The sequence below is a fragment of the Halichoerus grypus genome, chromosome 2 (assembly GCF_964656455.1).
Source record: "Halichoerus grypus chromosome 2, mHalGry1.hap1.1, whole genome shotgun sequence".
NCBI lineage: Eukaryota > Metazoa > Chordata > Mammalia > Carnivora > Phocidae > Halichoerus > Halichoerus grypus.
Genome location: NC_135713.1, coordinates 8,390,758 through 8,417,201, shown reverse-complemented (window position 1 = coordinate 8,417,201; position 26,444 = coordinate 8,390,758). Strand labels below are relative to the sequence as shown.

The window sequence follows — 26,444 nt, the reverse complement described above, 5'->3', positions numbered from 1 at the left end:
TCTATACCCTCAGGTGGAAGGAAGGGTGTTGACCTGGTGGAGCCTGCAGTCCACATTCTACATTGGGCAAATCTCTGCACTCCCTTGGCTTTAGATTCCCCCACAGTAGAACAGGGGCTGGGTGGAGGGATGGACCCCCTCCCATAGCTTTGTCTGTCAAGTCTCAACAGGGGACCATCTCCCATCAAAGTTGGGGCATGGAGTGGAGCTAGAGGCAAAGGCCCCACAGTGAAGCAGACCCCTGAGTAATGGATTCCACACCAAGACCCTCATGTTGGCCTAGGAAAGAAGGATTCTGATGGTTATGCTTGACATACAAAATGGGTTGAAGGGAGAATCATGTTTAAGATCACAGAAACCTGCAAATAAGCTGAAAAATTCCTTCTGGCCCCCAGACAAAATAGAAATGCGACTTAGAGTCTGGAACTTTGGCTTTCACCTCTGCTTCTGCTACTTGCTGGCTGTTAGACTTGGGGTAAATTACTTCACGTCTTGGCACTTCAGTCTGCCCAACCATGAAATGGGAATGTGAGGGACCTACCCCAGTGGATCCCTGTGTAAAGATTGTAGAGCAAAGAGGCAAACCATAAGCACATGGAGGGGCTGGAGCAAGCCAGCCTCAGGGCACAGAGAAGAAGCCCTGGATCCTTCCCACATCTCTAACTCTGGGTGGTCACTCAGGCCTAATAGCCTGAACAGTAGCTACAGTGGCCAAACAACAACCAAGAACTGCACAAAGCCACAGGTCCCTGAGTTCAGTCTTAGTTCTCACTGGGGAGGAAGAGGAGGCCCAGCTGGAAGGTTCTAGAGAAGCCCCAAGGCTCTGACATATGGCCATCCCACAAACTCCCCCTGTTGCCAGGTAAACAGGCAGCATTAGCGCTCCCTCCTCTGTCCTACCCCACCAACCACCCCGTTGGGCACCATTTCCTCTTTAAAAGTTCCTGAATGTTAAGTTTAACAGACAGGAAAGAGCAGTAGTCAATAGAAAGGGAAGGATGGGATAGGAGTCGCACCCATCCTCAGATTCTCCTAGAGAGCCATTCCTCACCCCCACAAAGCCATGTACTGCCCTGAGCAGCTGTTTGCCTCGGCTAACAAATGCCCAGCCGCATCCAATGGGGACTGCTTTGCGAGCTTGCTGGCAGGAGCCTCTGGACACATGTACACACACACACACACGCACGAATACACACACACATGCACACACAGGCTCAATCACACATGCAAGCATGAATGCACACACATGTGCACATACACACGCTCAATCACACAGATGCACACATAGGGACACACACACATGCACGAATACACACACATGCACACACAGGCTCAATCACACACATATACACACGCACACATTTGTACGAATGCACATACACATGCACACAAAGGCTCAATCACACACATGCACGCATGCATGCATGAATGCACACACGTGCACACACAGGCTCAATCACACACATGCACGCATGCAAGCATGAATGCACACACAGGCTCAATCACACACATGCACGCGTGCATGCATGAATGCACACACGTGCACACACATGCTCAATCACACACATGCACGCATGCAAGCATGAATGCACACACATGTGCACACACAGGCTCAATCACACACATACACACACGCACACGTTTGTACGAATGCACACGCACGTGCACCCACAGGCTCAATCACACACATGCACGCATGCAAGCATGAATGCACACACATGTGCACACACAGGCTCAATCACATACATGCACGCGTGCAAGCATGAATGCACACACATGTGCACATACACACACACAATCACACAGATGCACACATAGGGACACACACACACAGGCTCACACACAGGTACAGCAACAACTTCCAGGTGACTGATGGTGGAGATGGTGGCAATAGGAGTGCCCGGCTTACTCGTCTGCTGGTAAAGCCCCAGATCAGGTTCCCAGACAGTGACTTTCTCTCTTATTCTTTTTTAATATAACTCATTTATAATTAGTATCATTGTGACAAAAATATTTCTGAAGAAAACCAAATATTCCAATCTAAGCCTACAGCTACTAAATTTCAGTAATATTCTGAGTAACAACTAAAAAAAATATTTATTTTTATTTTTTGTTTCAAGGTGTTATTTAAATTTATGTTCAATTAAATTAAATTTAACATATAGCGGAATATTAGTTTCAAGGGTAGAATTCAGTGATTCATCACTTACATACAATGCCCAGTACTCATCACAAGTGCCCTCCTTAATGCCCATCACCCATCTAGCCCATCCCCACCCACCTCCCCTCCAGCAACCCTCAGTGTGTTCTCTATAGTTAAGAGTCTCTCATGGCTTGTCTCCCTCTCTGTTTTTACCTTATTTTATTTTCCCTTCCCTATGTTCATCTGTTTTGTTTCTTAAATTCCACATATGAGTGAAATCATATGGTATTTGTCTTTCTCTGCCTTATTTCTCTTAGCATTATACTCTCTAGCTCCATCCACGTTATTGCAAATGGCAAGATTTCATTCTTTTTTATGACTAATATTCCATTGTATATATACACCACATCTTCTTCATCCATTCATCAGTCGATGGACATTTGAGCTCTTTCCATAATTTGGCTATTGTTGATAATGCTGCTACAAACATCAGGGTACATGTACCCCCTTTAAATCATAAAGGGGAACCCTCTTACACTGTTGGTGGGAATGCAAACTGGTACAGCTACTCTAGAGAATAGTATGGAGGTTCCTCAAAAAGTTAAAAATAGGGGCGCCTGAGTGGCTCAGTCATTAAGCATCTGCTTCGGCTCAGGTCATGATCCCAGGGTCCTGGGATCGAGCCCCATAAGGGCTCCCTGCTCCGCGGGAAGCCTGCTTCTCCCTCTCCCACTCCCCCTGCTTGTGTTCCCTCTCTCGCTGAGTCTCTCTCTGTCAAATAAATAAATAAAATCTTTAAAAAAAAAAAAGTTAAAAATAGAGCTACTCTATGACCCAGCAATTGCACTACTAGGTATTTACCCAAAGGATACAAAATATACATTTGAAGGGGTACATGCACCGTGATGTTTATAGCAATATTATGAATAGTGAAAATTTGACTTCTTCCTTGCCAATTTGGATGCCTTTTATTTTTGTTGTTGTTGTTTCTGTCTGATTGCTGAGGCTAAGACGTCCAGTACTATGTTAAATAGTAATGGTGAGAGTGGACATCCCTCTTTTGTTCCTAACCATAAAGGAAAAGCTCTCAGTTTTTCCCCATTGAGGATGATATTAGCTGTGGGTCTTTCATATATGGCCTTTATGATGTTGAGGTATGTGAGTGGAAGGGGAAGAGGGAGAGCAAGAAGCAGATGCCTCGCTGAGCATGGAGCTCGATGTGGGGTTCCATCCCAGAACTCTGAGATCATGACCTGAGCTGAAGTCAGACACTTACCCGACTGAGTCACCCAGGTGCCCCCCCAACCCCATTCATTCTTTAGTAGGATGTTCTTTAAACTCCATGTATTTGTGGTCTTTCCAAATTTTTTCTTGTGGTTGACTTCACGTTTCATATCGTTGTGTTTGGAAAATATGCATGGTATGACCTCAATCTTTTTACACTTATTGAGACCTGATATGTGACCCAGTATGTGATCTATTCAGGAGAATTTCCCAAGCACACTTGAAAAGAATGTGTATTCTTCTGCTTTAGGATGAAATGTTCTGAATATATCTGTTAAGTCCATCTGATCCTGTGTGTCATTCAAAGCCATTGTTTCCTTGTTGATTATCTGCTTAGATGATCTGTCCATTGCAGTGAGCGGAGTGTTAAGGTCCCCTATTATTATTGTATTATTATCAATGAGTTCCTTTATGTTTGTTATTGATTGCTTTATATATTTGGGTGCTCCCAAGTTAGGGGCATAAATATTTACAATTGTTAGATCTTCTGGTTGGATAGTCCTCTTTATTATGATATAGTGCCCTTCTTCATCTCTTGTTACCATCTTTGGTTTAAAATCTAGTTCATCTGGGGGCGCCTGGGTGGCTCAGTCGTTAAGCGTCTGCCTTCGGCTCAGGTCATGATCCCAGGGTCCTGGGATCGAGCCCCATAAGGGCTCCCTGCTCGGCGGGAAGCCTGCTTCTCCCTCTCCCACTCCCCCTGCTTGTGTTCCCTCTCTCTGTCTCTCTCTGTCAAATAAATAAATAAAATCTTAAAATCTATTTCATCTGATAAAAGTATGGCTATTCTGGCTTTCTTTTGACATCCATTAGTGATAGGTGGTTCTCCATCCCCTCACTTTCAATCTACAGGTGTCTTCAGATCTAAAATGAGCCTCTTGTAGGCCTGGACAGTGACTTTCTGTCCAACATTTATAACGTGTCTTCTAAGGTTTGTCACTAAGGTTCAATAGTCGTAGGCACTGGAGAAGCGTAAGTATTAAACAATGGGATCTCAGGGTGGGAAAGGGGCAGGGAGAAGGCCCTGGTTTGTAGGATTTGTCAATTTCTTTGGTGTAAATACTTCCTCAAGGCCGATTTCAAGCTACCAACATGGCATTGCTGAAAGCCAGGTTGGGGGAGACAGCAGCACGGTCAGCTCTGATGAGCCCCATCAGCTGCTCAGCTGCTAGGGAAGCACCAGTATGAATCACAGGCACGGCTTACCTTCCCAGTCCAAGACCAGGACACCAAACTCCAAGAAAAAAACAGAACCCAAACACCTACAGGCCAAAGATTATTTGTTCATTTGACAATATTTACTCAAACAAACTAAAATTACGGAGAAATATTGGGGGGGGGGAACCATCCTTTTGACTTTTGGCAAAATGTATAGTTAACAAATGTAGAACATCTTTCTGTCCAGAAACTGGCAGAATAAATATTACTGGGTAAGCTCCAGCAGCCATCACCTTTTATGGAATTTTTGTTTGGTCTGTTTGTGTTTGGTTTAAATAACTTCAAATAGCACATGAAGTCAGAAAAGAAGGAGAACTTACTGGAAATGCACCCCAGTCTAAGTGAGGCCAGTGTGGAAGGATCCTGTGCCTTACCTGTGCAGTTTTGCTTGAGGGATGAAGGGTCATCGGAATCTTCGGGAATGACTACCTGGGGCGAGGAGACACAAACACCCACCTTCCTAAGAAGCCGCCAAATCCTTCTACATAATAATGGTTCTGTGCCATTATTCTGCAAAATCCTCATCAAACAACTTCTTTTCATTCCTCTGCTTTAGCTCAGTTGTTTGCTGCCCATTTTTATTCGGTTTTCTGAATGTAAACCTGAGGTGACTCCCAATGCAAACAGAGAAGTTTCTGTTACAGTCCATTTGAAAAACTGCCCACTGGAATAGAGAAAGAGAAAACACATTTTCGTATTTATCCAAAAGCAATGGAGCCTCAAACAATAAGTTAAGATAATAATATTCTTGAGAGAGGCAAAATTCTCAATGCCAATATAAACTGTACACTTGGTTATCTCTATACCATTAAGGAAGTGTCCCAGCCAAATGAACTAAATACACTCTGGATGACCGAGATCCTTTACAGAATAGCAATCAGAACAAAGGCAAAAGAGAGATAAAAATAGGACACCTTCCCCACACAGCAACCCCCAAGCAGAAAGCTATAAAGCTATTAGGAGTGTGGGTTTAACATCTCATCCTCAGGAGTTTATTAATGAGGCTGTGTGACTATGAGAGCCTGGATTTATGAGGCTTCAAGACTCATACCTGGACACTGGGACTCAGAAAGGTGAACTTTCAGCCATGTTACCACTGCAAGGGTGTGCAGGAGTGAGGACCGAACCCTCGTCCTTCTGGCTTCAAGATAAATTCTCCTTCTACCAGATCAGGAGGGTGTGGGGAGACCACACAACCAAAGCATTCTTTCCATAGCACCCCTTTAAAAAATAAAATTCCCCTTGTGAATTGGAAAAATACAAGCATCCCATTTGTGCCCTCTCTAGAAACTTGTATGCTGAGTGAACTGAGGAGCACCTGCTTTTGGGGGTAACTGGGAGTAAAAGAGAGGTAGAGGAAGATGCAGCGTAGTGTTCTCCAGAATGCTGAGGTGTGAGGGCCCTGGAGTTGATTCTTTCTCCCAACATTTTGGAGCTCTGCAATCCTGGGCAAGTTACTTAATGTCTCTGAATCTCAGTTGTCCTCTTCTAAAAAATGGGGATAATAAGAAGTATCATTGCTTATAACGGGCATAACCCCATTGAAAGTGTTTAGTGAGATAAACCAGGCATGTGGTAAAGACTCAGAGGTTGTCAGATATCATTTCTGCTCTTCATTGATCCTAAGATGCACATTTTCCCACATTTTAATATTTCTTAGTGCATCTGACTATCTACAGCATCCTAGCATTGTGTCAAATCTTAATGGCACATCTTACAATCAATGGAGTCTTGCTTTGATGAAATACGGCATTGTAATTATCAGTACTATTATCACCAGAGATTTGATCATAAAATAATAATGAGACTGCTTCCACGAGCTGTGGACAATAAGCAGCCTTATTATTTTATAATAGCACAGCAGGTTTCCCAGCTAGAAGACTCTCCTGGGGGCTGCTGTACAATGGCTAAGATGGATGAATGTTGCCTTCTAGCAGTAACAGACTTTCAATAGATCTGTCTGACTCTAAGCAAGCTCAAGATATGAAAATCCACCTTTCTATTGAAAAACTAATTAGAAGGAAATACTATAAAATAGAAGAATACGAGAAGTACCCATTTGGGCAGTGTTTCTCAACCTTTTTATTCCATAGCCCCGCAATGAGCCTTTTAAGACGTTTTAAGACATTTTTGTCCAAATCCCTTTCCCAATGAAATTTTAATATTAAAGACATAGTGCATATCTATTCATGTATTGTATGTATATCTACGCTTTACACATAAAAAGCTGTATAAACACTGTATAAAGGAGTATGATTTTTATGCTCTCTTGAGTACAATATTGCCCCTTTGAGAATGCATGCTTTAGAGACAGATCTTAAAGGATATTTGAAATACTGCATGATGAGAAGTTTTTATTTGCACTCAATTTTTCCATGATGTGCCAACTATGGAAAGGAAGAAACACAAGTAGCCCGTTTGATAAAATGTCCACAGTGGGGTGCCTACTCCACGGTCATTACCGACCAGTGTCTCTCTAGCTGCTTTTTAGACCACATTACCCAAACACACCAGGAAGGTGGCACACGTATGAGTGAGATTTGACTATTTATAATGGAAGAAAACTTGCCTCCAAGTTAAGTAGACTTTTTTTAATGTGCATGAGTGTTTATCTGCCCTGTGACAAATAGGCATGGGTGATAAGTAGTTCGTTCAAATCACAGTTAGTGGAATTATTTCTACAAGAGCTCTCAGTATTTTTTTTCTTATCTCACACTGTTATTTCTCTAGTAGATGAAATCAGCATCCTGGTCAACAATTTTCCTGAATATTCTCTACAGGTTATCCCCAAGGGCAGGATTCTCTGCATCGTTCATCTCCTTGCCCCTGGGCAGGCTGAAGTTTCCTGGACCCCAGAGGAAGGACACTTGAAGCAGCACAAATAACTGCTTCCTGCTTCCCACTTCCTGCTTTAGTTTTGGCCAAAAGTCCAAAGCAGCAGGAATGATGGACTCCTGGCACCACTGCCTCAGAGTAGATGGGAAACCCAGGCAGAGGCTTGGATAGAAGATGCACAGAAGGTTCACAGGCAATGAGCTCTGCAGAGCTGGAAATCTTTACCCAGAGGGAGGGAAGAATAGGGGCTAAAGGAAGGCTAATAAGGGGAGCCCCAGCTTCTGTGATGGAAATGAAGGGAGGGAGCCAGGGGAGGGAAAGCCAGGAAGGAGGTGGCCAGCTCACAGGGCAGAACTCCAAAGAAATGGTGGGCTCCAGTCCTGGGCTGCAGCAGAGGGAACCCAGCTTCCCTCCCAGGAAGGAAGGGAGGGAGGGAGGAACGGAGGGAGGGAGGAAGGAAAGGGAAGGAAGGAAGGAAGGAAAGGGAAGGGAAGGGAAGGGAAGGGAAGGGAAGGGAAGGGAAGGGAAGAGAAGGGAAGGGAAGGGAAGGGAAGGGGAAAGAAAAGAGAGCCTGCAAGATTTTCCACCTCAGTAGGGTTCCACGCAAGGAGTTGGGATATTGAATGTGGCCATCAGCCCCTTCCTACTGAGCTTCAGGAAACCAGGGACCCGGTAAGCGCCATCTCTCCTCCCAGGGTCTGAGGCCCTCTTGCCCCTTGGGATGACAGTGTTTGTTCTGATACGGATCCCATCCCTGGCTGTCTCCAAACCTCACCCACGGCTCCTCTCTTCCCATGCAGTGGCCTGTTGGAGCCCCTGACTCAGTGGGCCAGCTCGGGGTCCCCAGGAATGAGAACTCTAGAGGCTCCAGAAAAATGTACCATCTTGCATTTCTGGATAGAGTCCCAGGCCTAGTACCCCCAACCCCAATTTTCCATCTGACCAGTAATGACACTCTCTTCTTCCTTGGATAAGTGGAGGAGACCAAGGATGAAGAGGGCTGGAAGGGGGAAAGTGGGCCTCACTGAGGAGGTGAAGGGCAGAGATACAGGAAGAAAGACCCCTTGCTCAACTCCACAACTTCTCCTGGCTCCACTTTGCTTCCACTGATGCTCACATGACAGAGGTGCTTTCAAACAGGTCATTTCATACCCAGTATCCACAATCATGCACAACTCAACAAGAACACTGGCAAGAACCACTCATAATTTTCAGTTGGTTGAGTGCATATTTAATTAATTCTAATTCCACAAATGGGGTAAATTCAAAATTTATTTTGCATGATCTTCACCTGGCAAATGATGGGAGGTGACACAGGTAACATGGTGCCGACATAAAGGTGTGTCAAGAGAATGTAGCTCTGCTTATGGTGCATAAGCCAGAAACTGGAAAGATTAGCATTGGAGAAACCTGGGAGGAGAAGGCTTATGCGCACATATGCACACGCAGATGGACACACACACGTGCACACACACGTGAATGCACATGCACACACACCTTGTTGTCCTGTCTACTTTGAACACTGCTGTTATCACAACCTGAATGTACGTCATTGGTTTACTTGCTTGGTCAACAGAGTCTCTGGTGGTGGGGCCCAGTTGACCCACGAATAGAACGTCCCTGCGAGCCGGAACCTTGTCTGTCTAGTTCAACCTCAGGATCCCCAGGATCTAGAACAATACCTGGAACAAAAGCCCATCCCTGTTGGTGAGGGAGGGAGGGAGGGCTCAGCAGCCAGGCACCTGTCCCATAGTAAATGCTGAGACCAGCCAGGCTGTTTGGCCACACTCAATGCGGTGATGTCAATCTCTTCAGTCGTTCAGGAGGCCAAGTGTGAAACCACAAGTCTGGGATGATAACCATCTCTTGAATTCTGAAGTTATCAAAGGGCAACTACATAAGCTAAAGTAAGACGCTAAGATGGAGAAAAGGAAAGTCCTTTCTGGTTTCAGATACACAAGAGCCTTGCAGGGAGGGAGAAATCCAACACACCATTGACAGACCCTCGCTGCTGGCTTGCTCGCCATGAGAGGCCTACCTAAGGGGGGAGTTTGAGTTGGCACTGTCCCGTGAGCTGGAAACGCGGGGAAGGGTCCCAACAGTAGGGCCTTCACTCTGTCTGGAACACTAGGGCTTACATGCCTCGGTTTATAACTTTGCCCTGGTCTGTAGAGTGGGAACATGCTCTTTAGGTTGACACCAAGTAGGCATAGAGTTCTGGCTCACAATGTGTGCTTAGCCTCTATTCTGATACTCTTACACAGAAAGGACAGAAACTGTGTGTCATCTGCCTTGATGAGACACTGTACCCATGTAGCTGGGAGATTTTGGTTTACCATGAGCATAAGCCAACACCTGGAGCAGGACTGTGTCCAAACCCAGTTCCAGTCTCCACTGGGGACAACACGAAGGTGCTCATCAGCGAACTGGAGAGGTCCGAGTAGAGGCGGCCACTGCAGTTAGAGGACTCAGGGTGTGTCACCCAGGAAAGAACAAAGGTGTGTACACCAGAAAAGTGAACGCTTGGAAGGGCCTAGAAACCTTCTACAAGCTTCTGACAAAGAGGAGGAATACAGTCATTCTGCCCCCACAAAAAGGACAAAGGAATTAGACCAAGGGCGTAGGGGAGCAAATACTGGCTCAAAGCAAAGAGACTTGGGCAACAGTTAAAGCCTCTGACAACTGAATACACAGCAGAAAAAAGCATGGTGTTTGGCATCAGTCTTCTACTCCACCTACTCGTGATGCGGCCTTGGGCAAGTTAGCTAGTTTCTGTAAGCCTCAGTTTTATTGTCTCCAAATTGGGAAATGTGACAACGTCTTCAAAGTTTGCTATGATGGTTAGAATTAAATACTGGGTATTGTATGCAACTGATAAACTATTGAACATACATCTGAAACTAATGATGGCTAATGAATATGTTGGCTAATTGAATTTATATAATAAAATAAAATAAAATAAAATATATAAAATTAAATAGTATATGTAAAACACTTAGCAAGGATAGTAAGTACCCCAAAACATTAGCTCTGATCATGTTAGTATCATGGGATGCTCATGACATAGTCATCTATTATAGAAACGGATGCTGTTACGGGTCGAATTGTGTCTCCCCGAAAAGGATACGTTGGAGCTCTAACCTCCAGTGTCTCAGACTAGGACTTTATTTGGAGACAGGGTCTTTACAGAAGTAATCCAATTAAACTAAGGTCATGAGGGTGGGCCCCAATCCAATATGACTGGTGCCCTTATCAAAAGGGAAACTTGGACACAGACACGTATAAATGGAAGACAGGGGGTGCAGAGACACAGGGAGAAGATGACCTTTGACCCCCCACAGAAAGCAGCCTGAAGCAGACTCTCCCTCCCAGCCTGAGAAGGGACCCACCCTGCGGACAGCTTGATCTTGGACATCCAGCCTCTGGAACTGGGAGAAAATAAATGTCTGTGGTTTAAGTCCCCTGATCTGTGGTTCTTTGTTACCGCGGCCCTAGCAAACTGAAACAGGTCTCCACTCACCAAGCACGAGGCGGCCTCTTGCAGGGGGAGGGGGCTAGACCAGATTAGCATGTTATAAATAGACTCCTGGGCCCCACCACCAGAGACTTGGATTCAATTAGGTCCCAACAGGACTCCAAATCTGCATTTTGAGAAACAGCACCAAGGTACCAAAAACAGATGCTTGGTTTAGAGCCTCTGGTTGGACAAGCCTCAAAGTATTCTTCAGCTCCGTTTGCCATCCACATGAAGCAAAACATGAGAAGGAAAGGTGTGTGTGCCCACATGCGTGTGTCTATGTGTGTCCGTGTGTCCACGCCTGTGTCCTTCTAAGCATATGTCCATATTCAGAAAGGAGCTTCATTGCAAGAGTCCACAAATGTAAATGAGAAAAGGTAAAGAATACAAGTCGAATGGATTTGTCTTTGCCCAAATTGGCTTCCATCCAGACCCAAGTAGCCCCAGCGGCGGTCCTGCCTCTGCCACCCTCACGGCTCCAGCTGAAAGCCTCCGAGCATCCCCGGACGCTGCCGCCACCCGACCTGGAGCAGCCACGGGGCCCCAGGGCTGCAGCCGAGCAGGACCAGCCGGGGCAGCCACAGCAGGTCAGCGCCCGCTGCTCACCGCTGCTCTGCCGGACCGCAGCGGGTTCTGGGAGCGACCAGAGCACTGGGGCTGCTCCACAGCGTGCATACAGATCAAAGTGTGGATTCTTACTAAGTCCAGATTGTACTTGTGGTATGCCATAGGTTCATTTTCCAAGAAAGAACTAGCAGCTCAATACAAAGTGAGCCTTTTCTGGCCTGTTGGTTTATATACATATTGGCCAGTTCGGATATACTGAGACCATTTTCCCACACGAGCTATGGTATCAGCTCTGTGCATAAAGATAGGTGGAGATCCACCTGCCACATCCTGCCTGGCCCCAGAGCAGAAGGCTGACCTATGCCAGGACACATAGGCTAATAGGTGGGGACATGTGAATTCATGGAAAATAACAGTACGCTTGGAAAGAGCACTAATTTACCTGTTGTATTGTATGAATGGAGGTTTCTGTGATGTGTCCCGCATAACCGACCACTGTGATCTGCACGTAGGCAGGCAGGCTAAAGCATGTTGTTTGTGAGACTCGTGCTGCATGAGTGACCTCGGGATCCTGGTGAGTTGACATTAGCTGGCCTCCAGGTCAGAAATAGCCCTTCTGATCTGGACGCCAAGAGGTGTAAATCTCGCCTTCTATCTCCTCTGGCTCCAGGCTGCTCTGGCCTCCTGGAGTAGAACCTGGGAGGGAAGGCAAACACACCTAGCCCATCATCCTTGAAAATCTCAAGACACGATAACATAGAAATGCAGCTCGCTCCAAACTGCACGTAGGCAAAGAATTGCTTAACTTCAGACCCCATCATTTGCCCTATAAAAAAGACCCGTATGGAGATGGTCATTGGAAGTCTCACTTGAGGGGAGGATGCTCCACCCAGGCTCTCAACTGGGACTCCAGCCTGCCTGTCTCCACAGGGGGCTGGGGGGCGGGGGGGCTTCCCCAGCTAATGAGGGGGTTCCCATGGGGCTTCCCCAGCTGATGAGGTTGGATGTTGTAAGCACCTGATCTGATGTAATTCTGTCTTATTCTTTACTGCTTATGGTTGCCCTCATCTATGTGCAGATTTCCCTTTTCTTCTGTTTCCATTAGATTTTTATAACATCAGTAAAGTGTTTTTCCCCTTCAAAACTGTGAGTACGGCTGCTGTGAATCTTGTCTTCAGAACACCTGTGTAATATTTTCCAATTTCATTTAACTTAAAGCAGACTGAAAAAGTTATATCCACCTAAAAGTTTTATCATTTCCTAGTTCAGCTCTGGTGTTTTTTTCCTCAGTAATAGTTACCTATAGCTGCATAACAAATTACCCCCAAAATGTAGTGGCTTAAAACAACAAACATTTATTACCTCACCATCTTGGTGGGTAGGAATCCAAGGTGGTTTAGCTGGGTTCCTGGGGCTCAGAGTCTCTCAGGAGTTTACAGGCAATCTGTCGGCCAGGGCTGGGCTCTCATATGGTGTGGGGGCCATGAATCAGCTTCTAGTTCACTCACATGGCTGTTGGCAGGGCCCAGTCCCTAGCCCATGGGTCTCCTCACAGGACTGCTTCATGGTCTGGCTCTCCTGAAGGTAAGCAAACCAGGGCAGCAAGAGAGAATGAGAGACAGAAGTCACAGTCTTTTTATGACCTAATATCAGAAACAACATCCATCACTTCTGCCACATTCTGTCCAGTAGAAGCCAGTCATCAGATCCAGCCCACAGTCAAGGGAAGTGTGTTATACAAGGACATGATCCCAAGGAGCAGGGGATGGGGGGCGTTTTCTGGGAGGCTGCTTCCCATATTTTGACTCAAAGAAGAGTTTCAACATGGCCCCTAGAACAGTGTCTTCCTACATTCTATCATAAACTGTTCTTTACAGCTCATATCACCACATCACAGGTAGGAAAGATGGCACTCCCTGCAAGGACCTACCTATGTCATGTTTCTATACACATAAGAAATAAAGGCTTAAAAATAAATCATGGAAAATCCTAAAGTGGTCCATTATCAAAATATTTACTGGGTGACAAAGCTCTTTGCTTCTACTTTTTTTTCCTGCAGTATATAGGGCTCACCAAACTTAACTGCAAAGAACCAGACAGTAAATATTTTTTGACTTAGAAAGCCACATGACCTCTGTCACAACTACTCAACCTTGCCATTGTGGCACAAAAGTAGCATTAAGCAATATGTAAGCAAATGGGCATGGCTGTGTTTCAATAAAACTTTATTTACACAACAGATATCAGGCAAAATTTTACTCACAGCTTGTAGTTTGCCAAGTGTGCAGTAGAAAATAGCTTATAATCTATTTGAGAATAAAACAGAAATTAGCAATAAAAATACAGAACTAGCATGTTACTATTTCTGACAAAGGCATTCAGGTGACACATGTCAGGTGACACATATATAAAATGCTTCATCATAAACACATGCAAATAATATTGAGTCCATATTGGCAATCACCATCCAAGTAGAGAACATATGACCCGCGAGCTCTCCTGTCATCTAGAATATTAGTAGTTGTGCAGCTGTTGAGTCAATGGGGTGAGAGTGGAAGGTCCGAAATGAACTAAAATATTTATTTTGCCATCCTAATGATGAACTTCTACTAGTCACCTAGAACAGCACTTCCATTCATTTCTTTTGTTTAATGACACAACAAAAGAACATTGGGCTGACCGTGAAAATCCCATCTGTTGGGCGGACACAGGTAATCTAAATGAAAGGAAAACTCATAAACATAATTTCTGAACCTGAAGTGAAGATGGAAGAAGAGGCTTCCTCACGACGATTTTTCAAGTCTGAGCATCTGGAAACTAGAGCCAGACCAGCCACCAGTTCAAGGGAGCTGGATGAAATTTTTTTCGCCCATAACTGATCCACGTTCCTGGAGAAATTCCAAAAATGGGCTCCCAACACTTACCTTCTATTTCATCATTGTCACTGCATTTCAGAAATCCCAAACATTTAAACTCCACGTGCGCCCTGGTTCGGGACTTTCTCCTCTTTAGAGGAGGGCAAGAGTGGGCAAGAGTCAGCAGCACCACCCGGTACTGTTACTCCAGGGAAGAAGGGCAGCCATCTGCACGCCCTTCTTGTGCCTTGCACGGCAGTCTGTAAGTCTGACTCATCCGTGGCCCCCTGGGATGGTACAGAGAGTTGTTTGTAATCACCATGCACTGCTACATATAATCAGTCAGCATCTTCTCCTCAACAGTGATCAAAAATTAATTTGAAGAGATTTCATTTTTAAAGGAACATTGATGTGATATTCATAAATCAATGAGCTAACTATTAGCCCTCCTAAGTGTTATAAAATCAGTTAATGCTCCTTTGTGCGGTGAACATCATTCTTAATCATTAATACCATTAGATATGGCTTCTCTTAAAAGGCCTCAGCCAATGCATCTCAACAGGCAATGCTCCCTTTCTAAGCAATCACATGAAAAAATAAGGAGAGATCAGGAATTCGAAAACTGCTGTGGGCTTTGACTTCCTGGTAGGTTATGTATGGTTCCCTAAAATTATAGGGGAAAATTATATATTGGGTGATTCTCAAACTTTAGCTCGAATCAGAATCCCCTGGAAGGCTCACTAAAGCACAGGTTGCTGGACCCCACCGGAGTTTCTGATTGAGTAGATTTAGGGTGGGGTGAGAACTTGCACTTCTTTACAAGGTTTCGGGTGATGCCGATGCCTCTGGAACAGGGACCACACTTTGGGAACCACTGCTCTAGAGAAGGAGTCTGCAAACTTTCTGAAAGGGCCAAATAATGAATATTTAGGCTTTGCAACCCAGCCATATCTGAACTCTGCCACTGTAGCAGGAAAACAGCCATAGACGATACACAGATGAATGCAGGTGGTTTTGTTGCAGTAAAACCTTATTTACAAAAACAGCTGGTGGGCTGGAGGTGGTCTGTTGGCCACAGTTGGCCCATCCCTGCTCCAGAGGATGAAGGACTCCCACCACCAGGCATGCCCTAGCTCCCAGGGCCTAAGCAATGCCTGGAAGGGGTAAGGGGTATACAAAGACAGTCTCTCCCACCCCACGTTTCTTCCTGAAGGATCTTACCTGCAGAGGAACAGAGAACCAGGAATGACATGACACCTGAATTTTGTCTTTTAAAATGTGTTCCAAGAGGGCGCCTGGGTGGCTCAGTCGTTAAGCGTCTGCCTTCGGCTCAGGTCATGATCCCAGGGTTCTGGGATCGAGCCTCGCATCGGGCTCCCTGCTCAGCAGGAAGCCTGCTTCTCCCTCTCCCACTCCCCCTGCTTGTGTTCCCTCTCTCGCTGTGTCTCTCTCTGTCAAATAAATAAATAAAATCTTTAAAAAAAAAAAAAAAAAAAATGTGTTCCAAGGAACTCTATGAAGTATTTGTTCAGAAACAACCTAGGATATTAACATTGCAAAGCTTCAGAGACTGGGGAGTTGTTCAGCATTTCAGCCTGTTTTAGAGGAGAACATCGGAAGCCTACATCTGTTGCTTGTCACTATGCACAATTTCAGCCTCCAATGGACTACAGTGTAAGCTCTGAGAAAGCTGAGACCTTACCTTCAATTTCTAGAAAAGTGCCTGGCATCGGGTAGGTCTTCAGAAATAGTTGTTGAGTGAAATAAAGTATATAAAATCAATAAACCCCTTCCTAGTCTTGAGATTTCCAGATTGACCCTCAGAGCCTGGTACCCAACTGTGCTTCCCCTGGGATGGTAGGAATGGGACAGGGACCCCAGGAGGGATGTCTTCCAGGATCACCACATGAGTTGATGATAAGGACAGGGCTCCTTTCAGTCTCTCACCTACTGTAGCAGACCCAGCTTGCTATCTAGAGTCTCAAGGAACACTCAGTTCTCCAGCCACCTCAGTGAAAGTTGGAGAAGTTGGAAATGAAGCCCAGGGAGCCTGGGATAAAAGCAGAGAGCCTAGGGAAGTGGATGGAGAGAGCCTGCAGTGAACTTTGGGTCTGATGAGATGGGACAGACTTTAGTATCAGAAGTAAACAGCAAGGTAAGAAGAGGGGGAGGGGTGGGGGGGGAGGGAGAAAGGGGTGGAGAGCAAGACTTCCCATCATGTAAAAAATCCATTACAGGCAGTGCTTTTTATTTATGGGCAATTTGTAAGTGTGCAAGGAGGAAACACTAGACCCCAAGGTCTGAGAATCTTCTGACAAGCAAGAGAATTTATGTAAGATATATATATTCTCTGGTGGTGAGTTAAACTGATACAAGGTCAGTGAGGTCATTTTGCAGCTTGAGTCATTAACAGTAGGCATAATAACGCTATTCCCAGCAACGGGTAGGTTTAGAACCTGATGCAGTTCTTGCTGTTACAGAAGGTATGAGGTTAAAGGGTTACCTTCACAATGAATAAACAATGGATAACAGGAGTGTTCCTATCTCTTGACATCAAATTCCAGACAAACCTGTCAGGAAGGATCAGTAACATTTTAAGATAGGTAACAGGGCATAGTCAAATTTAATGTTACTTAAGGTCTTCTCAGCCTGATTAGTCAGTTAACAGGGCTCCTTATTTAACTCGCTGGGTTGGAAATGCTCTAGCCCCTTCACCTTATTTAACAACACCCAGAAAGGTCTTTTAAAACATAGCACCTGAATTAAAGTAGCTTGAGACCCAAGGATGTTTCGTGTTCTCTGAATCAAATCTCAAATGGAGATTGAGAATGAAACAGTTGTAGCTGAGTGTATGAGTCAAGGTTCTCCAGAGAAACAGAACCAATAGGATGTCTCTGTCTCTCCATAGATAGATAATAGATATATGGATAGATAGATAGATGATAGAGACCGAGAGAAACAGAAAGACAGAGAGTGAGACAGATTTATTTTAGGAAACTGGCACGTGCAATTATGGGGGCTGGTGAGTCCAAAATCTGCAGGGTAGGCCAGCAGGCTAGAGACCCAGGGATGAGTTGCAGCTTGAGTTTGAAGGCGGTTTGTTGGCAAAATTCTCTCTTCCTCCTGGGAGATCAGTCTTTTTTCTATTAAAGCCTTCAGCTATTTGGATGAGGCCCATCCACATCATGGAGGGTGATCTGCTTTACTCACAGTTTACTGAGTTAAATGTTAGTCTCATCTAAAAAACACCTTCACGGGCACCTGGGTGGCTCAGTCGGTTAAGTGTCTGCCTTTGGCTCAGGGTATGATCCCGGGTCCTGGGATCGAGCCCCGCGTTGCGCTCCCTGCTCTGCGAGGAGTCTGTTTCTGCCTCTTGCTCTGCCCTTCCCCCATCCCCACTCCTGTCCTCTCTCTTACTCTGCTCTCTTTTTCAAATAAATAAATAAAATAAAATCATTTAAAAAAATAAAATAAAGGGCGCCTAGGTGGCTCAGATGGTTAAGCATCTGCCTTCAGCTCAGGTCATGATCCCAGGGTCCTGGGATCGAGACCCGCATCAGGCTCCCTGCTCCTTGGGGAGCCTGCTTCTCTCTCTCTCTCTCCCTCTCTCTCTGTCTCTCATGAATAAATAAATAAATAAAATCCTTAAAAACATAAAATAAAATAAAATAAAATAAAAAGCACCTTCACAGAAACATCTAGAATCACGTTTGACCAAATATCTGGGTACTGCAGCCTAGCCAAGTTAACACACAAAATGCACCATCGCACGGGGTCGTCCTCTCACAGCAGCCCAGACAGAAGTTCAGCCCTTGGTGGGTCCAGAGCTTCCCTGCTTTGCCTCCTTTCAGAGGCCATTGGCGCCCTCTCCTTCATCCCACGAGCTCCGCCATATTCCACAAATGTTCCAATAACTATTCAGACTAGGTTTATCTTTCTGAAAATAATAAAGAGAAGAGAGAAAGGAAGAGCAGAGGGGAGGAAGGGAGAATATCATCCTCAGGTGATGAGGAGCAATAAATAAGCCAAACCCACCCAAGCCCGGCCCAGCGTGTTACTCTCTGCTATTTGTGGGTGTGATGTCACATCAAACTTCACCTTTTCCACGGACCCTGCAAGGAATAGCCTAAGTGTAGCGTTTCTTTACCTAAAGCCTCCATGGTTCTTTGTTAAGAAGATGAATAGTCATGTTGTAAGTCTCAAGCAAGCTACTGAAGCTTGTATATTTTCTTTTATCTTTTCCATGGCCAAAGGCAGTTTATTAATTTATGTCAGTAAAAAGCTCTGAATGGTGCCCCAGAGGGTCCCTCCAAGCCTGAAGGATGGACTTGAGATTCGTTCTTATCTGGATTAATCGCAATTGTATTTCCTAAGCTCGGACCTTTTCCTAAAAATTGAGCAAGAGCAGAACTGGCTTTCCTCAAAACATGGTGAGAACCAGGACGCCCTCCGAAATCCTTCAGTCACACATATACAGCCTCCTTCAGCCTGCAGTCACACACAGAGACTTCAGCCCGAATGAAAGAATTAATCAATTTTCTTAAATCATTTCACTGGGAAGAAAGATAGCTTAAAAAGAAACCCAGGTAATTTCAGCAGGGAAATAGCCTTTAAGTTTGTTAGGGAAATTATCTGCCATCTCTAACCTCAGAATAGTGAGAGAGCATGAAACTCACTCCCTCTCACTAGCGAGAGAGAGAGAGAAGTGCCCAAAGGTATCTTCCAGAATCATGGACGTGTATTTGCTTATTGATAACAGGCTCATCACTTGAATGTTATGATGCAAATAACTTAGGAGCAATAAATAAGCCAAACCCACCCAAGCCCCTGTTCATGCTGATTCCTGAGAGCTGAAATCACCAATAAATTAACTTAAACCCATAAAATAACAATACTTAAAGCCCTTTCTATCTGCAAGGTAATCCAGGTGAACATCACCTATGATAAGTCATATTGATAACATGTGCCCTTGAAATTATGTGAAGAGAATGGCATTTCACTTCTATGGTCTTCCTTCTAAAAACCCATAACCTCTATTTAACAATGAGGGAAACACTAGACAAGCATAAATTGAGGGACAGTGTACTAAATAAGGTAGTTAAAAAGAATCCTTATCTATTTTTTTCTGGAAGCCAGATGTCATATGTGGTAGATTCTAATGCTGACAGGATTATTGAGACAGGGTTATTGCTTTCACCTTTGGACACTGCTCTATTACTTAGGTCTTCTAAAGTATATTAATTTTATTTTTTTTAATGTATTCATAAAAAGTGCTTCTTACATCAAAGTAGTCCAAACATCTACTATGTAGTAGTCAAAACATCTATGCCTATTGAGATAAGTCATAACACGCAGCTTTGGAAGGGAAAGAAATAGCCAACAAGCTCTTTGAGATCATTCACCATTCCTCACTTAAAAACCTATCAATTGTTTTTTCTATTTCTGTGAGAAATGCCTTTCAAATTTTGACAGGGATTGCATTGATTCTATAGATAGCTCTGAGTGGTGGGGACATTTCAACTATATTAATTCTTCCAGTCTACGAATATGGGCTATCTTTTCATTTGTTTGTGTCTTTAATTTCTTTCATCAAAGTCTTGTAGTTTTCATTGTACACAGATCTTTCACTTCCTTATTTAGATTTATTCCAGAGTCTTTTATTGGTTTTGAGGCTGTTGTGAATGGGATTGTTCTTGGGGGCATTATGCTATGTGAGATAAATGAGACAAAGACAAATAACTGTACAGTATCATTTATATGTGGAATCTAAAAGAACTGAATCATAGAAACAGAAAGTAGATTGGTGGTTACTAGGAGCTGGAGGTTGGAGGAATTGGGGAGATGTTTACGAGTATAAACTTGCAACTAGTAGATAAATACATTCTGGAGATCTAATTCATAGCACAGTGATTATAGTCAATAATATATCATAAATCTCAAAGTTGCTAAGAGACTAGGTCTTAATTGTTCCCACTGCACACACAAAAATGATAATTATGTGACCTAATAGAGATGTTAGTTAATGTTAAGGTGGTGATCATATTGCAATATATTAATGTATCAAATCAACATTGTACTTGTACAATGTTACCCATCTCGGTTTTTTGAAAAGCCTGTGAAAACAGCTTTTTTGAAAACTGGTGTCTATAAGACTATCAAAACTCTAAGACTGCTCAAACTGCCTTTCTGAAGGCAAGCAGCACAGCATGAGGGCTTTGTGGATCTGGAAACAGCTGTGGTAAGCAAGGAAGCCCAGACATCGGGGGCTGCGGCTGTCATTCAGGAAGACAATCCCGCACCACCCTCCCATCGGACCCGGCTGGCCCAGCACCTGCGAATCAGCTCAGAAGAGGGAGCCCCTGAGTGTCCACCTGCTGACCTGGACCACCGCTGGGGAATACCAGATGGCATTGCGGTCCAAGCCTATTGTAGGGCTGACATCCCCACTAACGATGGTGTGGTGGTTCTTTTCTTTAACCCAAATTCTTTTTTATTCTTAATCTTAAATCAATATATGTCTAAACAATGATCCCGAACAGCAATCTTCAAAACGTGGTCCAGGGACCTCTGGAGGCTCCCTATACGCATTCAGAGGAAATGTAAGGTCAAAGCTTTTTTTTTTTTTTTATGATACTGAAATGCTTTTTGCTTTTTTCCACTTTCATTTCCTCTTGAGTGTACAAGAAAGCATCCCAGAGGCTACAAGATGTGATATTGCAGGAGACTGAATGCAAGAAGCCAAGATGAGAATCCCACTGTCTTCTCTTCAGCCAGACCCTAATCCAGGACCTCCTGATCCTCTGTTACCTTTCCGTGCTCATCCCACCCTCAAGTCAGACTGGAGGAATCACTGTTTTGCGCACACAGACCATTGCCTCCTGCCTCCAGGCTTCTCCTCTGCTATTCCTCCATATGGTATGTCCTCCTTCTGCCTCCTGTCGACTGGAAAGGCATTCTGCTCAACCTGCAAAGCTCGACTCCATGTCCCCTAACCCTTGAAACCAGTTCATTATCACCATTCCTACCCATCCACAAATCACTGGGAACCTCGTATTGTTCCAGAATATTCATCATGTTCTGTCTTGTATATTACATACAAGACAGACAATTGTTCTGTCTTGTGTAGGTATGTCTTGAATAGTCATCATGGTCTGTCATGTTTACTTTGCCGTTTCTCTAAAATCTCTAACAAGTAATGTGCTTTGGGTAGACTTGTGTTTAGTTCCTTAAAGTTTACCCAGCATCTTCAATATGCTATCACATACACTTCTTGTAAACTTTCTAGAAGGGTGCATTATTACTCCCATTTCTTAAGGGGAGAGAGGCATCAAAACTCAGAGACGATGGCATTTCCCCGGTGTCACACATCTGTGTGATCAGGCTGGGTCTCAAAACTTGGTCTGGAAACCCCGAGACCAGCTCTCCGCCATTTGTAGATTCTCCTTCCTGGCCAATCCCAAGTGGAAAGTTTGAGCAGAGGCTCACGGCTGAAAGGCCGAAGCAGCCTCTCAACGTCCTGTTTGTCTTTCACTTTAGCTCTCTAAAAATGACATACTCACCCCTGAAGAAACTTCCAAATTTTTTAATGGGACAAGGGTAAAATAATGTCCTAGGACCACTGAATCCTGGATAGATTAAGAAAAAAAAAAAAAAATCTAAGCAATATATGTTGTTCTTCAATTTCAGACTCCCTTGAGATGATTTTATCTTGCTGAAAACCTCTTTATTCTTGATGTCTTTGTCATGTTTATTTTTTATACTTAGAACAATTCAGATACCCTTGTAAGAATTTTATATAAGGAGATAAATGCTAAGACTAATATTGAATAACTACTTGAATCCCTGAGTGAGATTCGTGTTATCGCCTCCACTATGGAACTATAATCCCAGAATGTGGATGTAGCTTTGCACAAGGTCAAATCATGACTCTGTGAAAGAGCCAGAAACAAAATTATCCCTGCCCCCACCCCACGTCTCTCGCTAAAACACACTTTTCATAAACAGACTCCACAGCATTTGCAGTTCCGTGGGAAATCAGCATTCGTGGCTGTAGCCCACTCATCTTTTTTGCAGTTTCTATTTCTCACTTCCAAATACAGATAAGAAGAATGTGTTGCCATGATTCAGGCTGGGTTTTTTTTCTCCAAATATCCTTAGCTAAAGGATAACCTCCTATGTGACCAAAATTGACCTCCATGTCCTTTATTAGCTGTTGAATTACTTTTGAAAAATGACCCAAAGTGCTTCTAGATTACCATGTGACCGACAAGTCGAAGCCCAATGAATCCCAAAGGATTCCTCGTGTGTGTGTGTGTGTGTGTGTGTGTATGTGTAAGACATGTGATATTCTATTATTTTTATTTGACTCTAGGACATGCATATTCTCCTTAAGTACTGTACATGTATGTGTGGGGGTGTCACATAAATTATCTTTAAATTAATATTCTTTAAAACCTCCGTAATATAATAAGAAATCTTTGGATGTTACTAAGTCAAGAAGGCTGCCCTCCCTTTCTGAGCAATATCAACAATGGAAGAGAAGTGCTGTGTAATGAGTCAGAATATAAAAATCCTCATCTGTGAGACAAACAGCGCAAGAAGACAGAATTTATGGGCCAGTCTGGAATAAGGAAGCAACGTTCATCAAACTGATTGATAGGTGGGGTACTTTCAATACACCCTAGGACAACTCACCTATTTCCTGAGTGCTAATGAAAACTCCCTTCACAGTAGTAACACTACATAATACAGGATGTTACGGTTTACAGAGCAGGACGGTGACAAGCACAGGGTTCTCTCGGGTCTCCCCCATACCAGCCACCGATCCCTGTGCTTGGCCTTTCACAGGCGGGGTTTCTCCATCAGTGAGGATGGAGAAGCCCTTGGGTCTCAGGATCTTGTGGACAGCTAATGTGACCACGAAGAGCTCAGCAGCCTGTAAGCAGCACTTAATCCTGAATTCACACCAGCCCTGAGGAGGTGAGTGTTCACACCTCTGAGGTATCGTGCAGATAAGGACACAGGCTGAGAGAGGTTCAGTGCTGGAGCCCAGGGGACAACACACACACGTGGAGGAGAGGATCTGCACTTTCTGTTCCTTCTTCAAATACTTTTTCCGGTGCTCACAGTATTCACATTCAGAAGTATCTTACATTCGGCACCATTTTTTCCAGCACCATCTGGGATTGAACAAGTCTACTTAGAGAATAAGGGGAAACAGCTCACAGCACTCTACTTAGAAGGCAGCCAACAGTGGGAGAAAATGGGACTGGGGCTTCAAAAAGCCAGCTTCTGGTCCCAGCGTGCACTCAAGAGTTGTGTCCCATATCAGCCCAACAATCCTTCCTTCTCCCTTTTGCTTACTTTCCTTCTCCTTGGTAAAAGAAGTGAAACTGCCTTGCTCTCAGAATTAGAGTGAGCTTCAAATGAGATTAGTCACTCGGCAATTCTAATAATATCTGGGTGTGCATGGCCACATAGAAACCTTCCAGTGGGTGGTGCGTGACATTTATCCAGAGCATCTGGGACTGGTGAGGCTTGACAACACCCGCACATACACATACACACATGCACACACAAACGTGTGCACGGTGGAAGTAAGTGCTAGAAAGGATACGTGGCCATCTCTATTGATGGTACCTACACATTAGGTGGATTTTCATTCTCTGTGTAGTCCTTACTGGCTGTTCTTCATTTTGGTAACAGTCACAAGAAATTAAACGTATCCATGCTCTGGAATTATGGGGGAGAATATCCACGGAGTGCTTTTTATGTGCTCACTTTGGTTTTGGATGCTGCCTATGCAGTGGGCAAATTGGACAAGGTCTCTCCCCTCGTGGGGCTAACACACGATTGGTGTTACAGTCAGAGGAGACAGAGAGTTAATGCCCAGAAGATGGATGAGGAATTTTGGATGAGGATGAAGTGCTGTGAACACAAAGGGATGAGAGTCAAGTACCTGGGCTGGCTTCTTCAGGTTTGGTGGGCAAGGTAGGCCCGATGGAAAAGCTGACTCCAAATAAGAAGGAGTGAGTCGTGCAAGAATCTGGGGGAGATGGTTCCGGGTGGAGAGACAGCTAATGGTAAGGCCCAAAGGGAAGGACTGGATTGTCCCACTAAAGGAGTATCAGAAAGGCCAGGGTGGCCAGAGGGGCCATGAGACATGAGCTCCCAGAGGCGGGCATGGCCCCCATCATGCAGGGCCTGGGAGGCCATGTGCGTTGGGGGCTGCATTTGGCTGCATGTAAAGACACCAACCACGGGGACTTGATCTAATAGGGGTTTGTTTTCCACACAACACAACAGTCTACAAGGGAGGGCCATTGCTCTGCAGAGCCTCCAGAACCTCAAATCCCACATGCCTCTGATCTCTGTGCTCTGCTACCCTTAGCATTTGGCATGCTTACCTTTAGTCGCCTCATGGTTGCAATAGGATTGCTCTGCCTTCCACTTCTTGTCTGAATTCAGGGCAGTATCAACAGTGAAGTCAAGGAGAGGAAGGGCAGTCTTCATATCAAGCATGCAAAAAAAATTTTTTAAGATTTTATTTATTTTATTTGGGGGGGGCAAAAGGAGAGAGAGAACCTCGAGCAGACTCTGTGCTGAGCACAGAGCCCGACACGGGGCTCAATCCCACAACCCTGAGATCATGACCTGAGCTGAAATCAAGAGTCAGACACTCAACCAACTGAGCCACCCAGGCGCCCCTCAAGCATGCAAAATTTTGCCAGTAATCTCCCAACAAACTCCCACTTACATTCCAGTGGCAGAATTTGCCCCCCACCCCCGGCTGCAAGGGAGGCTGGGAAACACAGGTGGTTTTTCCAAGCCAAGATGCTTACACAACCACATCTTCTTCAACAGCAATGCTATTGATTAGGCAGGTACCCCCCACTGTAGTTTGGATGCTATTCTAGGTAGGAAAGTATTATGGGGTAGGTGGGTGAATCAGGAATTCTGCTTTGAATAAGTAAAACTAGACATGACAATCACATCGAAGTGTCCCAGTGTAGTCCCAGAACAGGGCTTAGGCAAAAATATGGATCCTCTGACGCCTCAGGGTAGCCCAGTGGGGCCACCAAGGCCCCTGGATAGCTTGACTCCTTCCTCAGAAACCTCCTTCTTTTACCCTAGGAATGCCACATGTCACAGGATAGAAAATATCATCACTCTTAACATGCAACTTTATGTACCAATGAAGGCAAAAATGCTGCCAATTAAACTATAACACAATGTTTTCTAACCTAGAAATTTTATACTTCTTAGAAATGGTTCTTTTGGGCTTATTAAGACATGAGTTTTTAACCATATAGTACTCACGCACATACATAAAAAGGAAAATATTCATACAATTAATTGGTTGGGTATCCTTAAAGGTTCTTTCCATTCAGAATCCAAATCAATAGTTGTCTGTGGATTTTCTCACTCTGCTGCATTAAGAGTGTCAGTGATGCAGCATCTCTTAAAAAGAGCGCTCTAGGCGCCTGGGTGGCTCAGTCGTTAAGCGTCTGCCTTCGGCTCAGGTCATGATCCCAGGGTCCTGGGATCAAGCCCCACATCGGGCTTCCTGCTCAGCGGGAAGCCTGCTTCTCCCTCTCCCACTCCCCCTGCTTGTGTTCCCTCTCTCGCTGTGTCTCTCTCTGTCAAAGAAATAAATAAAATCCTTAAAAAAAAAAAAAAAAAAAAAGAGCGCTCTACTATTTATTTTGGATTTTCTTCTAAGCTGCTGACACCTGTCTTTGAGTTTTGATGTGAATGAACGAATGTAAGGGATGACAACTATATCATGACTGCCACCTGGCCAACAGCTATCTTGCTATTATACTGTTGAAATGTGGGGAGAAAGCCCGGGACAAATGGGTAGAACGTGCATTTCTATGTGTGCTGTGATGCAGAGCTGGGCAGTGCTCCTTAGACATCCAGAGGTCAAGGAAGTAGCCTGAAGCTTAGTGAAGGCACAGGGGTAGAGAAATGGGTTTGCAGATTTGGTATCCTTAAGCATATGGATGACGGTCATACCCATGGG

At 44.5% G+C, this 26,444-nt stretch overlaps 1 long non-coding RNA gene across 6 annotated transcripts in view; it reads right to left on the bottom strand.

The window, feature by feature from the left end:
• LOC118543609 (uncharacterized) overlaps positions 1-26,444 on the bottom strand; it is a 57,798-nt gene that overhangs the window by 30,301 nt on the left and 1,053 nt on the right. For 2 of the 6 annotated variants that reach the window (XR_013445482.1, XR_013445485.1), the window contains exons 2-5: positions 24,826-24,925; positions 12,932-13,142; positions 12,007-12,260; positions 4,750-5,309 (exon numbers count right to left, since the gene is read on the bottom strand). This is a non-coding gene — a long non-coding RNA (uncharacterized LOC118543609). Of the gene's footprint in view, positions 1-4,749; positions 5,310-5,696; positions 5,867-12,006; positions 12,261-12,926; positions 13,143-24,825; positions 24,926-26,444 lie in introns of those variants that run through there. The other 4 variants (XR_013445483.1, XR_013445484.1, XR_013445487.1 and 1 more) reach the window with 4 other exon arrangements.